The 13,884-nt window shown below is 44.1% G+C and overlaps 1 protein-coding gene across 1 annotated transcript in view; it reads right to left on the bottom strand.

Annotated features, from left to right (window-relative positions):
- Positions 1-13,670, bottom strand: part of sema6cb (semaphorin 6Cb) — a 188,795-nt gene extending 175,125 nt beyond the window's left edge. The window contains exon 1 of the mRNA XM_079640911.1: positions 13,486-13,670. The gene's annotated coding sequence lies outside the window, so the exon portion shown is untranslated. The remainder of the gene's footprint in view (positions 1-13,485) is intronic.
- Between the last annotated feature and the right edge of the window lie 214 nt (positions 13,671-13,884).

The raw sequence follows: 13,884 nt of genomic DNA, 5'->3' as shown, positions 1-13,884 counted from the left end.
CTGCATTCAAGTAAAGTCGATTTTCAGAATTCACCATATTGTTGTAGCTGTTCTATTAATTAGCCTTTTTCCCAATTAGTGACTATTTATCAATAAATATGATTATTTAGTGAAAATACAAAAAGTCAACACTACAATTTTGGCGCAATATTATTATAAAAATGTATTTTGTCAGCAACAGGACTACTCAACTAACACAAATCTCAATTTCACTGGTGCAATATTCAGTTTGCTGGTGCCACAATATGTGTTACTGGCGAAAAAGTGTAAATATTATTTATAAGGTTTTGTGGCGACGCAGAGATGTCATGGTTTACAAACTATATTCTACGAACTTAATAAAACATCTTTATTTGGTACGAAAGAAAAACACACTTTAAATCAGTTTAAGTATATCTTTCAATGAACATGATGCAACAATACAATTGGGAATGATATCACCATTGCAAAACTTCATCATAATCAGTATCAGTTAGTTTGTCCAAATCGTGCAACCCCAGTCTTAGTTTCTCCCATCATGCAAACAATGCAAAGTGGTAAAATCCTGCCTCTGAGCTGCATGAACAGCTGTGCCGTGTGTTTGGGTCTGATAGCCTTCAAACTGGACTCCCTGACATTTCAATCCTCTGGGCACCTGCAGCAACAAGCCCTCACTACTCCGGCCCTCGCTACTGAAGCCCTCGCTACTGAAGCTCTCGCTACTGAAGTCCTCGCTACTGAAGCCCTCGCTACTGAAGCCCTCGCTACTGAAGCCCTCGCTACTGAAGCCCTCGCTACTGAAGTCCTCGCTACTGAAGCCCTCACTACGCTACTGAAGCCCTCGCTACTGAAGTCCTCGCTACTGAAGTCCTCGCTACTGAAGTCCTCGCTACTGAAGTCCTCGCTACTGAAGTCCTCGCTACTGAAGCCCTCACTACGCTACTTAAGCCCTCGCTACTGAAGTCCTCACTACTGAAAACCTCGCTACTGAAGCCCTCACTACGCTACGGAAGACCTCACAACTGAAAACCTCGCTACTGAAGACCTCGCTACTGAAGACTACTGAAGCCCTCGCTACTGAAGACTACTGAAGCCCTCGCTACTGAAGCCCTCGCTACTGAAGACTACTGAAGACCTCGCTACTGAAGCCCTCGCTACTGAAGCCCTCGCTACTGAAGCCCTCGCTACTGAAGACTACTGAAGACCTCGCTACTGAAGACCTCGCTACTGAACACTACTGAAGCCCTCGCTACTGAAGACTACTGAAGACCTCGCTACTGAAGACCTCGCTACTGAAGACCTCGCTACTGAAGACTACTGAAGCCCTCGCTACTGAAGCCCTCGCTACTGAAGACTACTGAAGCCCTCGCTACTGAAGCCCTCGCTACTGAAGACTACTGAAGACCTCGCTACTGAAGACCTCGCTACTGAAGACCTCGCTACTGAAGACCTCGCTACTGAACACTACTGAAGACCTCGCTACTGAAGACCTCGCTACTGAACACTACTGAAGACCTCGCTACTGAAGACCTCGCTACTGAAGACCTCACTACTGAAGACCTCACTACTGAAGCCCTCGCTACTGAAGACTACTGAAGACCTCGCTACTGAAGACCTCGCTACTGAAGACCTCACTACTGAAGACCTCACTACTGAAGACCTCGCTACTGAAGCCCTCGCTACTGAAGACTACTGAAGACCTCGCTACTGAAGACCTCGCTACTGAAGACCTCGCTACTGAAGACCTCGCTACTGAAGACCTCGCTACTGAAGACCTCGCTACTGAAGACCTCACTACTGAAGACCTCACTACTGAAGACCTCACTACTGAAGACCTCACTACTGAAGACCTCACTACTGAAGCCCTCACTACTGAAGCCCTCACTACTGAAGCCCTCGCTACTGACTACTGAAGACTACTGAAGACCTCACTACTGAAGATTACTGAAGACCTCGCTACTGAAGACCTCACTACTGAAGACCTCACTACTGAAGACCTCACTACTGAAGCCCTCGCTACTGAAGACCTCACTACTGAAGACTACTGAAGACCTCGCTACTGACTACTGAAGACCTCACTACTGAAGCCCTCGCTACTGACTACTGAAGACTACTGAAGACCTCGCTACTGACTACTGAAGACTACTGAAGACCTCGCTACTGAAGACTACTGAAGACCTCGCTACGGAAGACCTCGCTACGGAAGACCTCGCTACGGAAGACCTCGCTACGGAAGACCTCGCTACGGAAGACCTCACTACGGAAGACCTCACTACGGAAGACCTCACTATGGAAGACCTCGCTACTTAAGACCTCGCTACTTAAGACCTCACTACTGAAGACCTGCTTCAGACTTGCTGTTAGCCTCAGACTGGCCTCAGAGTGAAAATGTGAGTGTAGGCCCCTCATTACTTTCACCCAGCCACCTGTCTCCGAGATGTGACATCAAAGCAATAGCGTGGTTGGGCGGGAGGGGGGGCTTTGTTTACCACCAAGTTGCTTTTCATACCGTCAGTCACCAGAAAGAGTCCCACAGGGAGGAAGAGGACGGTGGAGGAAGGAAAGCAATGAAAAGGGATCAAACAGCCGACATGGCTCCATTGGCCGGACTCAGGAAGTGACACGTGTGACGGAGCTGGAGGTGATTTCTTGTGTTTGTGTGTCGCTCTTTGAGGATATAAGTTTACAGCCTCGGAGTGAATTAATGAACATGTTTACCAGCCCTGAGCAGTCATCCACATCACTGAACACACACACACACACACACACACACACACACACAGATGCACAATTATCATAAGCAATTAATCCAAGATGGTGCTCATGTTTGGAGCTTTGTTTGATTCTGAAACACGTTTTGGACCAACAGCTTTTCATATACAGCAGATACTTGATAAACTATAACAAATGGCCATGTTGATGATCAGATATGGAAAACTCTCTGTATATCACAACATAATAACTGAAGCACTATAACACAGACACCTGTAGGTGACTCACTCTTCAAAATGTGACACTAGAAATGTTTCACTTCCACAGGCTTCGTCACCACATTCACTATAACCGAGCCATCTAAATCCATTATGAGAAAAGCAGAGACATTTCTTTGGTGCATCACAACAACGGTTATATTTCTTATTATCGCCTCAAACATGTGTTAGCTTTAGTGCTGAATGAAAAGTGGATTTACAGACTAGTCAATAGAGAAAGAAATGAGTCATTTAAAAAGTGATGATAACTAATAATTGCTTATTCTGGTTCTCAGCTTCTTCAATTAAAGGATTCAAATAATGTTAAATAAATATAGTTCTATTTTAGATGAGACAAAGAAGACATTTGAAGCTGTGACCTTCCTCTCAGATATTGCGATGAATATTTACACCCATTTTGATGAAGAAGTACATAATAAAAATAATCAGCAATGTCAAATAAAAACATTTCAACTGTTGGCTGAAAATATTTCTTTTTTGGAATAACGCTATTAGTTAAATAGTTTAAAAACGTATAAATAAAAGCTGACCAGAAGCAGCTTGTCACTAAAATGGCAATAGGCTGTCCCTCCTCAAAGGTCAGTCAATGAACTGGGAACACTGTTTCCTGTTTTATCAACTGAAGCTGTCGATATATATGGATTTATGAATTGGTTATCTTTGTGGCTTGTTTGGTGCACGAACCTAGCACCTCTCTGCACGCAGAGCACTAAACGTATCCGTTAGCTGTTAATAATCTGTTATTGAAGGTCAGCATTTGGTAAAGAACATCTAAAAACCTAAATAAGCATCACAAAAAAAAAAAATTGTAATTGGAAAACTTGAGATATAGAGACTTCTTTGGATCAATGCTGAGTTCAAGAAACACTCCTGACGCATCGTTGAAAAATCAATTATTTTTTCCTCACCACAAGCCTCCTCTCTGATTCACTCACACAGCTGCAGGGGTGAGTCCACATGGTTAATAAACTGACACACACACTATAGTATACGGTACAGATGGGGGAGGTGTGTTTTACTCACCCTGGACCACTGCCCAGTTAGGATTCATACGACACTAACTGAAACCCCCCGATAAACCCCCGCGCTCTCTCCCCAAAGAGTGGTTTAAAAATAGCCTGATTCGATGGAAACGAGCCTGGAGTTCTGAGAAGCGGAGGGAAATGACCAAGCTAAGTGTAGGCGGGCAGACTTATCTTACACCATGTCCGAGCCAAGTATCCACCGCACATATGGTGACCACTAAAAATATAGATGAATAATAACGTGGCGGCTTAATAAAGATTACATACAGCCGGAAACCAACCCTGAATGCTTTCACCCAGGTAAAAACACTTCATACACGCACAGGGAGTTACATCTTAAAAGAAAAGCCACTGCTGCATATTCTAAATGTAACACATGCCAGACTTAAGCGCTGGGGTATGCTGAGTGTTTGCAGAAAATCAGCCTCAATTCATATCTGCAGAGCACAGGGTGCATGCATAAGAAATCGGATAAAGAGCCTTAGGGAGAAGGAGAGTTGGGAATCCACTCTGAGTTTCCTAAACCATCACTGAACCTTTCACCTGCAAACTTGCAGACTTTAAATTCCTGCGGTAGATTCAAAGTGCGCACAGCGCGGGCACCGATGGGACCTGGTCAACTTTTCAAAGAACAAGGTCAAACGGCTCTGCTATTTTTGGAAAGTTTGGAAATGAGATGCAGTCAGGTCCGTCTCTGAAGGTATGCATGTCACATTCCACCGCTGAGAGGAGAGCCACTTTCGTTTTCAAAAGACGTGAAATAACTCTTTGGGGGAAAAAAAAAATAGAGGCATATTTTCTCTGAACACTTAGATAAATTAAATATGTGAATGCCTGTCACCTTGTGAGCGTCTGCAGAGTAGCAATGGGACATGACTGTGTGAAGGCTTTGGATGAAGAGGACAGAAGAAAAAAAATGGCTTATCTTAGCATTTTAATTTCCTGCTTCATTTCAGGAAAAATTCTCATTTCGAAAAACTCCAATAAGCAACAATGCGACCTGATCATGACTCAGAAATACTTCTATAGTAACTAAGCAGCAGCAGCAGCAGACCCCCCCCCCCCACACACACACACACACACGCACACACTTTATCCAGACAGCCTAATTGCTTTAGCCAAGATGTGACAAGCCAGACAATTGCTGTGCAACGGATCATCAAGAGAAGCCCAAAAAAATAAAAATCAGATATTCGAGCCCTTGGTATCACACTGCCAGGAACTCAAGCGATTGCTCTGCATCCCGGTCTGTTCTGTGTCTCTGCAGTCTACAGATTACAGACGCTTTCCAACAAAAACACTTACCACACTTCTTAAAGAGACTAAGCATAGTGTTGAATCAGTGTGGGGCAAACCTGCTGGATTTCACTATAAGCATAACATGAGAGCGATTATAATGATCAACCCTAACCCACATGATAGAGCAAACTTAAGCAACTGGTGATTTACTTAATTTTGCTTAATGACTGAAAGAGTTAAAAAGATTTACAGAATTAATAGGTCGGTCTATGAAATGTCAAAAAGGACGTAGATTGCTCCTACATCTCAAGATCAGCTATTAATGAAATATTATAAATTATTAATGTGCAAAGTATTTATGGATTCATTTTCTGTTGATCCAATTAAACAATTAAATCAATGATGTATTCGATTGCAAAGTCAATCACAAACAGGATTTAAAGGTGGGGTAGGTACGTTTGAGAAACCGGCTCGAGATACACTTTTTGTTATTTTCCATGGAATGCTCTTAACATCCCGATAACAATGAATATCTGAAGTGCTTTGACAATAAATCCATTGATAAATATCATCTGTGGAAGCCGTAGTACTGTAGAAAGCTCGACCAATCATCTGAGCCGGCCCGGCTAAAGTAACTGGATGGCCTACCTGCCTGTCAGCCTTCCATCTGTGCACAAACTGATCTCGTGCCCTCATTGGTCATGTGCGCGTTCGTGTGTGTTGGAGGAGGGGCTCTGTGAGGAAGTGGCAGATTTTTTCCGGTTGTGTATTTTCAAATTCTAGCTCGATCCGGTTTCTCAAACTTACCGACCCCCCCTTTAAGGTTGTAGAAACTTGTGATAGACATAGATCTGTCAAAAAATGTTTACATTTCATTGACTGAAAACTAATATCAATTTTTTTATTACAAAATACTCGTTGTGTCCCTCTCTATTTCTGGTCTGAACTCCAGCAAATCATTTAGTCACAACTCGACTGCTCTCCATTCACTTTCCTTTCAGTCCTGCTACACAAAGCCTTTACAAGATTACCTGCTTTCAAAGCTCATAAAGAAGGCTTCCTTATCTAAAGATTGCACAAACTAAGTCGTGCAGCTGAGTCCTAAATCAAAGTTACATTTAAAAACCACCTGGCAGAGAACTTTATCCAACTCACTTGCGTTTTTAACAACATGCTAACAAACAGTGTAAAACAAAGTTGAGCCAAGATAGACGCAGCTCAGAGCAGATTCTCACGCGTCGTCAGCCAATTTAAAATGAAGCCAACCTGTTTTTCTATGTGGAATGACCTTGTTTTTTCCAAATTTCATCAGATGTGAGATTTCAATCTGTGTCACCAAAGGCAAGATGCTGTTTACCTCTTGATACGCAGCCAAACATGTCATGGGAGGACAGAGCCTATCTACTCAAATTAAAAAAAGGAGATGCAACAGACGTGCATTTCTTTCGGGACGAGACATGTTCCAATTCTGGCGAGAAGAGTCAGTTTCGACTTCTTGTGCTGAAAACAAGACAAATGTCTGCTGTGCCAAATGTTCTCTTTTAAGAGCGTACACCAAATCAGAGTGAGGTGGTGGGAGGCCCTGGATGTGTGGTAGGTCTTCCCAGGGAAATAACCCCTGGCACAAAGATGGATGGTTACATTTCCTGCTGCAACAACAGCCGTTTGTTTGGAGGAAATAGGAGAGTAACTGGGCTGTTAGTACAAGCAGTGATAGCCAACATGGCTGAACAGGCAACAGAAATACCACCGCTAAGAGAAACGAAAACTTCACAAATTGAAAAACCAAGGGAAAGGACGTTATGGTGCCGCCTACACCACTTGATTGAGAGCCAATCTCTGGGAAACGAGCAGAGAGAAAATCCACAGCAAGAAGCACTTAGCAGTGGAGACGGAGATGGAGAAAGAGGTGGTGCTGCAGTGGAGGTTGGCAATATGGGTAAACGTTAGCAATGATACCAATATATATAATGACATATCTTTATGAAAATGCATTTCGCACACCGTGGGCCAGAGATGGAAATATGATACTAGAGAAAGGCACTAAATCACACTGTCCAGGTCCAGTAAATCCAGCGTAACCAAACAACACACGCTGATTTACAACACTTCCAACCACAGAGCAGTGCAGCCTGCTTTGGTCATTTGTAATACATCTAAATCAAGGTGATGCACATTAGGTGAGTATTTCCACTCCATTGACTGTTCAGTGTTTCTGTGTTCACTTATCCATGAAAAGCAAGCAAGCGAAAGAATTATAGTTCCTGCTGCTTCTACGACTCTTAAAACAAAGACATGGAGAACAACACATACCTATCAACTGTATGAAAGCCTGAGTTATTCCCAATTCTTGCAAAACAACTGAATACCAACAAAAATCTCTATAAAGCAGATATAACAAATAGATCGGAAAATTCCTTTTATAAAAACATACTGTAGGTTCTGTTTGACATCACTTGCAAATACATTAGTGAAAAAAGATTTGGATATTAGACCCTCCAGAAAAAAGCGATTCTGCGATCGCAGAATTTACCGCATAATCAGCAAAATGGCGCAGATTTTTAAAAGGCCGCATAATCCCCTTTTTTGCAAACTAAGTTGAGAAAAAAAAAAGTTAACTCGTCTTGACGTGAAGTAGTGATGATGATGACGTGGCGGCATCAGCTTGCGCATCCCAGAAGGTAAACAACACCGTAGAGTAAACGTGTGGAACTCACACGAGAGAGAAAACACCAAGATGAAAAAATCGTTTTTCTGGAGGGTCTAGGATATGGAACGTACATTTTAACAATAATATTACACGCATTTAGCTGCTGCTTTTATCCAAAGATACTTACATACTTCCAACCCGTAGACACAACTATAGAGTAATTTGGGCTACAGTATCGTGTAGGGCTGCTCAATTAATCATATTGTAATCGCGATTATGGCTTGAAACAATCAAGAAAACAACGTAATCGAAATAAAAAAAAATTTTTTTTTATTATTATTATATTAAAAAATAATTGGGGGGTTTTTCAGTTGAATTCTACTTAAAGTTCAGGGTAATCAACTGTTCAAAACATACTGTTCAAAAAATGTTTCTCCAATAAATGGATGTTTTCAAAGTCAATGAATAATCGCATTTACAATTATTGACCCAAATAATCGAGATTATGTTTTTTGCCATAATCCAGCAGCCCTAGTATCGTTGACTGCAGGGGGCTAGGGATCGAACCACTGATTGGTAGACAACAATTTACCCCAAATGTTGTCCGAAATCAAGACGCAAAATCACAGATTGAGAAATCCATTTACAAACTGGACTAAAACGATGTTGAACATTAATACCGTGAGTTAAGGCGTAGCCCATGTGGCAAAACTCTTCAAGGTCACTCATTTACTGTTTACCGCGCGTATACAATTGCCTTCTCGATTGTTTTACAGCAGCATCTGGTTTGTCCTCCACCAGCAGGAAGGATGATTGGGATTGGGACGCCAGGGGGGAGGGTTAGGTTTGAGGGGAGGGGGTGGGGGGGGGGGGGTGATTTGCTCCACTTTCAGCCTGGCTGGCTAATCAATGATGCGGAAGGTCTGAACTAATTATGAAGTGATTAAGAGATCATTTGGAGCAACACACCAATGCACTTCTGCCTTCCCCCAGTCCACCCAGCTCTGAGTAGAGCGATCAATAAGTGGTATGGCCACAGGCTATTTACTGAGACACTTGTTTCCTTATTTCAGTTGCTTCCTCCTATTAAACACAGGAGCAGGGAGAATCGAAGTGGATTTGGAGGGGTTATATTTCTGTTCCGTCCATGGTGGCGAGGTTGAGTGTGTTGTGATGTCTGTATTATCTTAATCTTTTGAAGGTTAATATTATCCTTCTGAGTGTGAGGGCTTTTTGAAAAAATAAACAGGATTCTGGGGATTGTGGATGACGACGAGTCTGAATGGGAGTTTTGGAAGATCTTTGCGCTTAGTCATCAGCTAATAATCCTTTAAAGCAATGAAAATCCATGCCCATATGATGCCGCGTTTGCTATTTCTGTGCATGAAATATGCATGAAAAATGACAAGGATTCCTTTCTTGGATGACTCATTTTTTCTTTCCCTTTAAAAAAAGAGATCCGTTTCGTTGTGGATGCTCCTTCCAAGCTGCCCTGTGGGTAGCACGCACAGCCTCCATGCTACACAAATCAAAGACTGTGTGTGTTATAGATAATACACACTGTCTGCTTCCTCGAAAAAAGGGCAACTAATACAGGGGTGAGGAGGACAAGAAGAACAAGCATGAATCTACACTTATGACAAATATCCACAGTAAACCCCCAAACAAAAACAGGGCGCATGACTCTGCATAGAAATGAAACAAAGGAGAATGAAAGTCTGAGGTTTTGATTCTTAACAAAAGGTCCCTTCTTCGACATGAGCACCTCTCTGGTCTGTAAATATGAGGCAAATTGCTGACAGTGCACGCTACAGGTTATATTTCCCCTCTAATTGCTGGACTCCATCCACGGAGCTTCATGAAGCGTAACCAGACAGTCATCCAGTGTTCGTGCTGCGCTGCTTGTGGCCGCGGCGGGTTGGCAGGCGGAGCCAAGTCCATGTTCGACAAGGGGTTAACGTTTCTGCAACACAGCTCCACAAAACCACAGGAAGACAGCCAGTCTGGACGGTCGGAGCGAGGCCTGTCACTCGTCCAGATCGTGGTCTTTCTCTCTTCTTCTCCCTCTCCTTCCCTCTGGCCTTTCACTGAACTCAAAGCCTTTCCTCCCAGAATTGACACACTCAACAGCTTGGCTATAATTTCCAAGCCTGCAGTAACCACAGCAGGACCACAGGAGGTAGAGCCACTGCACGCCTGTTTTCGGAATCAAGCGTAATTACAAGCCTGCCAAGAATCAAACCCGATAGCTGATGATTGGACTAGTAGGGGGGGGGGGGGGGGGTGGGGGGGGGGGGGGGGAGGGATGTCAGTGCTGAAAACATCTACTGTATTCACCTTTACTTCCAGTCTGTTGCCACAATGAAATGAAAAAGGGGAAACAGATGTAACTAAATTGGCAGTTGGCAATTTGCAAGTCTGTGCCAACACAGGCAAATTCACTTTTAAAATAATGCAAGCCAATATATGGAAGATATTTTCAAGCAAATTGACGGAAAACCTTTCTTCCAAGCACAGTTGAGATGTTGACTGAACATTGGAAGAGTGGCTGCAATCTATTGAAAAAAACAGAAACACTGACAGCCAGTCAGGACAGTGATGGAGGATGCTCTTCAGCAGAAGGCACGCGTCCGTCTGCTCCGAAAGGTGCATTTGTTACGCTCGACGCAACATGTTAATGTGATTTCTGGCCAAACGGGGCCAGACCTGGGGGCCAAGGCCCGGTGGTCTCAGCAGATAACCTGGACCGGCCTGTGCTGCGTCAGCCCGGGTTATTGATGGCCAGGAGCCTGCAGGGCTGACAGGTAATAATTCACTCCCCAGGGGTCCCACACCCTTCACTGGACACAGCCGGGAGAGTACTGAGGGGGAGGGTGCAGGGACACAGCCTTGAAGCTCACATTCACTTTAGCCTCCCTCTTCTTCCTTTCTACACTATCTTCTTTAAGAAAGGGGGATCTCATTGGCTGCCCAGTTGCCACGGGTAACTAGCCATTATCAAAATGAAATATGAGGTGCCACAGGCCGGTGCCTCTCAGGTGCGGGGCCAAACAAAGTCCCATATGTTGCGGATGAGGAGATTAGATTAACTGTTGCTTCCTGAAGCACGCCGCCACGCCGCCCATTCTTCAGACAGCAGCACGTGTACAATGCCGCCGTGTGTGTGTGTGTGTGTGTGTGTGTGTGTGTGTGTGTGTGTGTGTGTGTGTGTGTGTGTGTGTCTGTGTGTGTGTGTGTGTGGGGGGGGGTGTGTGTGTGTGGTCTGCGACACTTTAGACAAATCACTGTTGTCGTGGTGCCACAACAATAGCCCAAAACATATCATCCTATACTCTCAAATTCCGCTGAGCTTGAAATGGGGGTTGAGAATGAGCGCAGAGTGAAGGAATTCAGCAACTTCAACTTCGCCCGGGGGGTTTAATGTAACGTGTCTTTGTGTATGCCACTAAAATTCACATTTCTCCCCAGACCAATCAAAACTGCAGACTACCCGTGTGTGTATGAGAGCTATGTTCAGATATTGACTACTTTATCTCGATGATGAAAATGAAAATAGCCCGCTGAATGTTCCCCAAGGGCCACAGTCCTCAGTCCCTGTTAGGAGCCTATTTCAACCATCATTACCTTGAGGACCATTAGAAAGACGCCATCTGCACAAACGGGGGCCCCTTCACCGGGGGCCTCTTGTCATTCCAAACTAAAAGCAAGTGGCGAAATGGAAATCGGAAATAAAATTACACTGGGCTAAATGCACCATTAACCATGCTAACTGTGCGGCTGACCTATCAGGCGCTGAAAATGACAGCCGGACGAAGAGCAAGCAATTTCCAGAGGTGACGAGGAAATGAATGCACCGCTCGTTCTTTGCGCGAGCACACGTTCAACTCACCCGTCAGCAGAATGTGACTTCCCTAATGGTGTCGGGTTAAAAGAAAAGGAGAGAGCAGTTGATTGTTTGCGAGCGTGGGAGACTGCCACAATCGAGGCTTGAATATAGATTTGTTTGCACTATATATAGTATAAGTAGGAGTGCAGTCAGACACTAGGTATCAGACACAATTCATCAGGCTACACAGGAGCATCTCACTTCTCCTGCAGGGAAGCAGCACCTTCCCTTGTCAGCAGGCCGGGAACATGTCAAATAAAATAACCTGAAACCTCATCTCAACGTCCTCTGAGCGCCACAGAGTGCTAAGTCACTGTACATGTGCGGTAGAAAACCACAAGCCATCATCAGGCCTCCTCATCATGTGATAGCACTGCCGCTGAGACCAGGCAAAACCAAAGAAAATCACAAGACTCGAACACACCGTTTCCACTTAAACATCTGACTGCTTGGGCTAGTTAGGGCATGATGCGTTTCCCTCCAACAGCCAAAACAAGAGCTTTATTATGAATAAGCAAAAGCTGCCTTTGCTGCTCAATCAATGCACCCCGTAAACTGAATATACATTTTTATTTAAATGACTCAAACTTTTGCAAGGCTAGCATAGATCAGAGAAGAGCCCGGCTGCCTTTGAGCGAGGCAAGAAGGCACAAGATCGAAGAAGTAGTAGCGTAGTGTGTCTGTGTGCATATGAGATGTATTTATTGTTGAAATGTTCTTTGCCTCGACTGAAAGTGAACACCCACTGAGGGCTAAAAGCGGGCTAATGCACACCAGGCTGAGACAAATCACAGTCCCAGTTCTGCAGGATGGCTCAAGAGCAGCAGCATAAATAAAGCAGCAGCAGCCCCTGGGAGTCTGATGAGACAAAAACACAGCTTTCTTCATCTCTCTGTGCGTCGTAGTCAATACTCAAATCCAATACTGCTGGAAGTCTGCGTGCAAAAGCAGAAACCTGTTACAAGAATGAGCTCATCGAGTTTGGCTTTCAGACAAAATGCAGATGAAGCGAGCATGATTTAAGAGTTGAAATCCATGCAAAGTAAGAGGGTGCAGCTTCAATATAATCGAACAGAGTTCTCTGGTCAAAGCTGATTCGTTAACGTTATCTGCTAGTTAAAAGGATTTGGTGCACACACAGGTCTTGAGCAAACAAATGTGGTCTGTCTCTGATGGGAAATAAACCTGAGTATCCAAATTCAATTAGTGTCTTCGGCTAAGACGCCACTCAATGAGAGCTTATCGGGGTCTAATACCTGATAATAAGTTGCAGCAACAGACAGACAGAGAAAACCTGATGAGTTGTGCAGAAATGGAACATTTACACAATGCATGTGCAAATCTGCTAAATGTATATGAAAACCCCGAACAAAGAGAAGAACACACACATTTCTAATAGCTTGAAGAAATGATTAAGTCAGATAATACTGGCTTGCAATCAGCCTTCAGTGTAGAGACTAGACACAGACGAGGAAAACGGGAAAAACAAGCCGCTTCTACGGAACCAAAATGCAACTTATGGCAGAGTTTAAGCGCATAAAACGTGACAAAAATGTTGTGTTTACGTGATTCAAATTAATGTAGACGTTTAGACACCATTAATAAGGTGAATTAATGTCTCCTCTGTGGGAAACTTGGAGCATCAGCCTCCTAATGAGCTAAGTAAACGCAGCTGCAGCAGCATCGCTAAAGTCATCAACTAGCACCACTTCTTACCTTATTGTTTCCTTCGTACGTCCAGTAAAAAGAGAAAAATACCCCTCGTTGTCTCGCAGAGGAGATACTGAAGCGGTACAAATTCGTTTAGACGAGGCAGAGTTGTTAGTTTTTGCTAGTTTTCTTCATTAGTAATCCCAGAGCACCAGAGAAAGGCGCCCCTTCACTCCTGTGACAAGACTGGAGCCAGACTGAAGTCACAACACTTCGGGAGCCGGAGCTCAGGCCACGCCCCCTAAGCTGCAGTCTGACAGACGTTCTAGCCAATCAGGAAGCGACGTTAGGACCACGTCACCTCCCATTGGTTAGTAATTCGAGCTTTTGTGTTAAGCCCCGCCCAGATGCAGCTCACTTTTCCCCCAGATGTTAAATGCCTCAACATCAGGGCCCCCAGCGAGC

The sequence above is a fragment of the Notothenia rossii genome (assembly GCF_949606895.1).
Source record: "Notothenia rossii genome assembly, chromosome: 7".
Classification (NCBI taxonomy): Eukaryota; Metazoa; Chordata; class Actinopteri; order Perciformes; family Nototheniidae; genus Notothenia; species Notothenia rossii.
The sequence above is the reverse complement of the archived record's forward strand: the minus strand, read 5'-3'. Positions and strand labels throughout refer to the sequence as shown.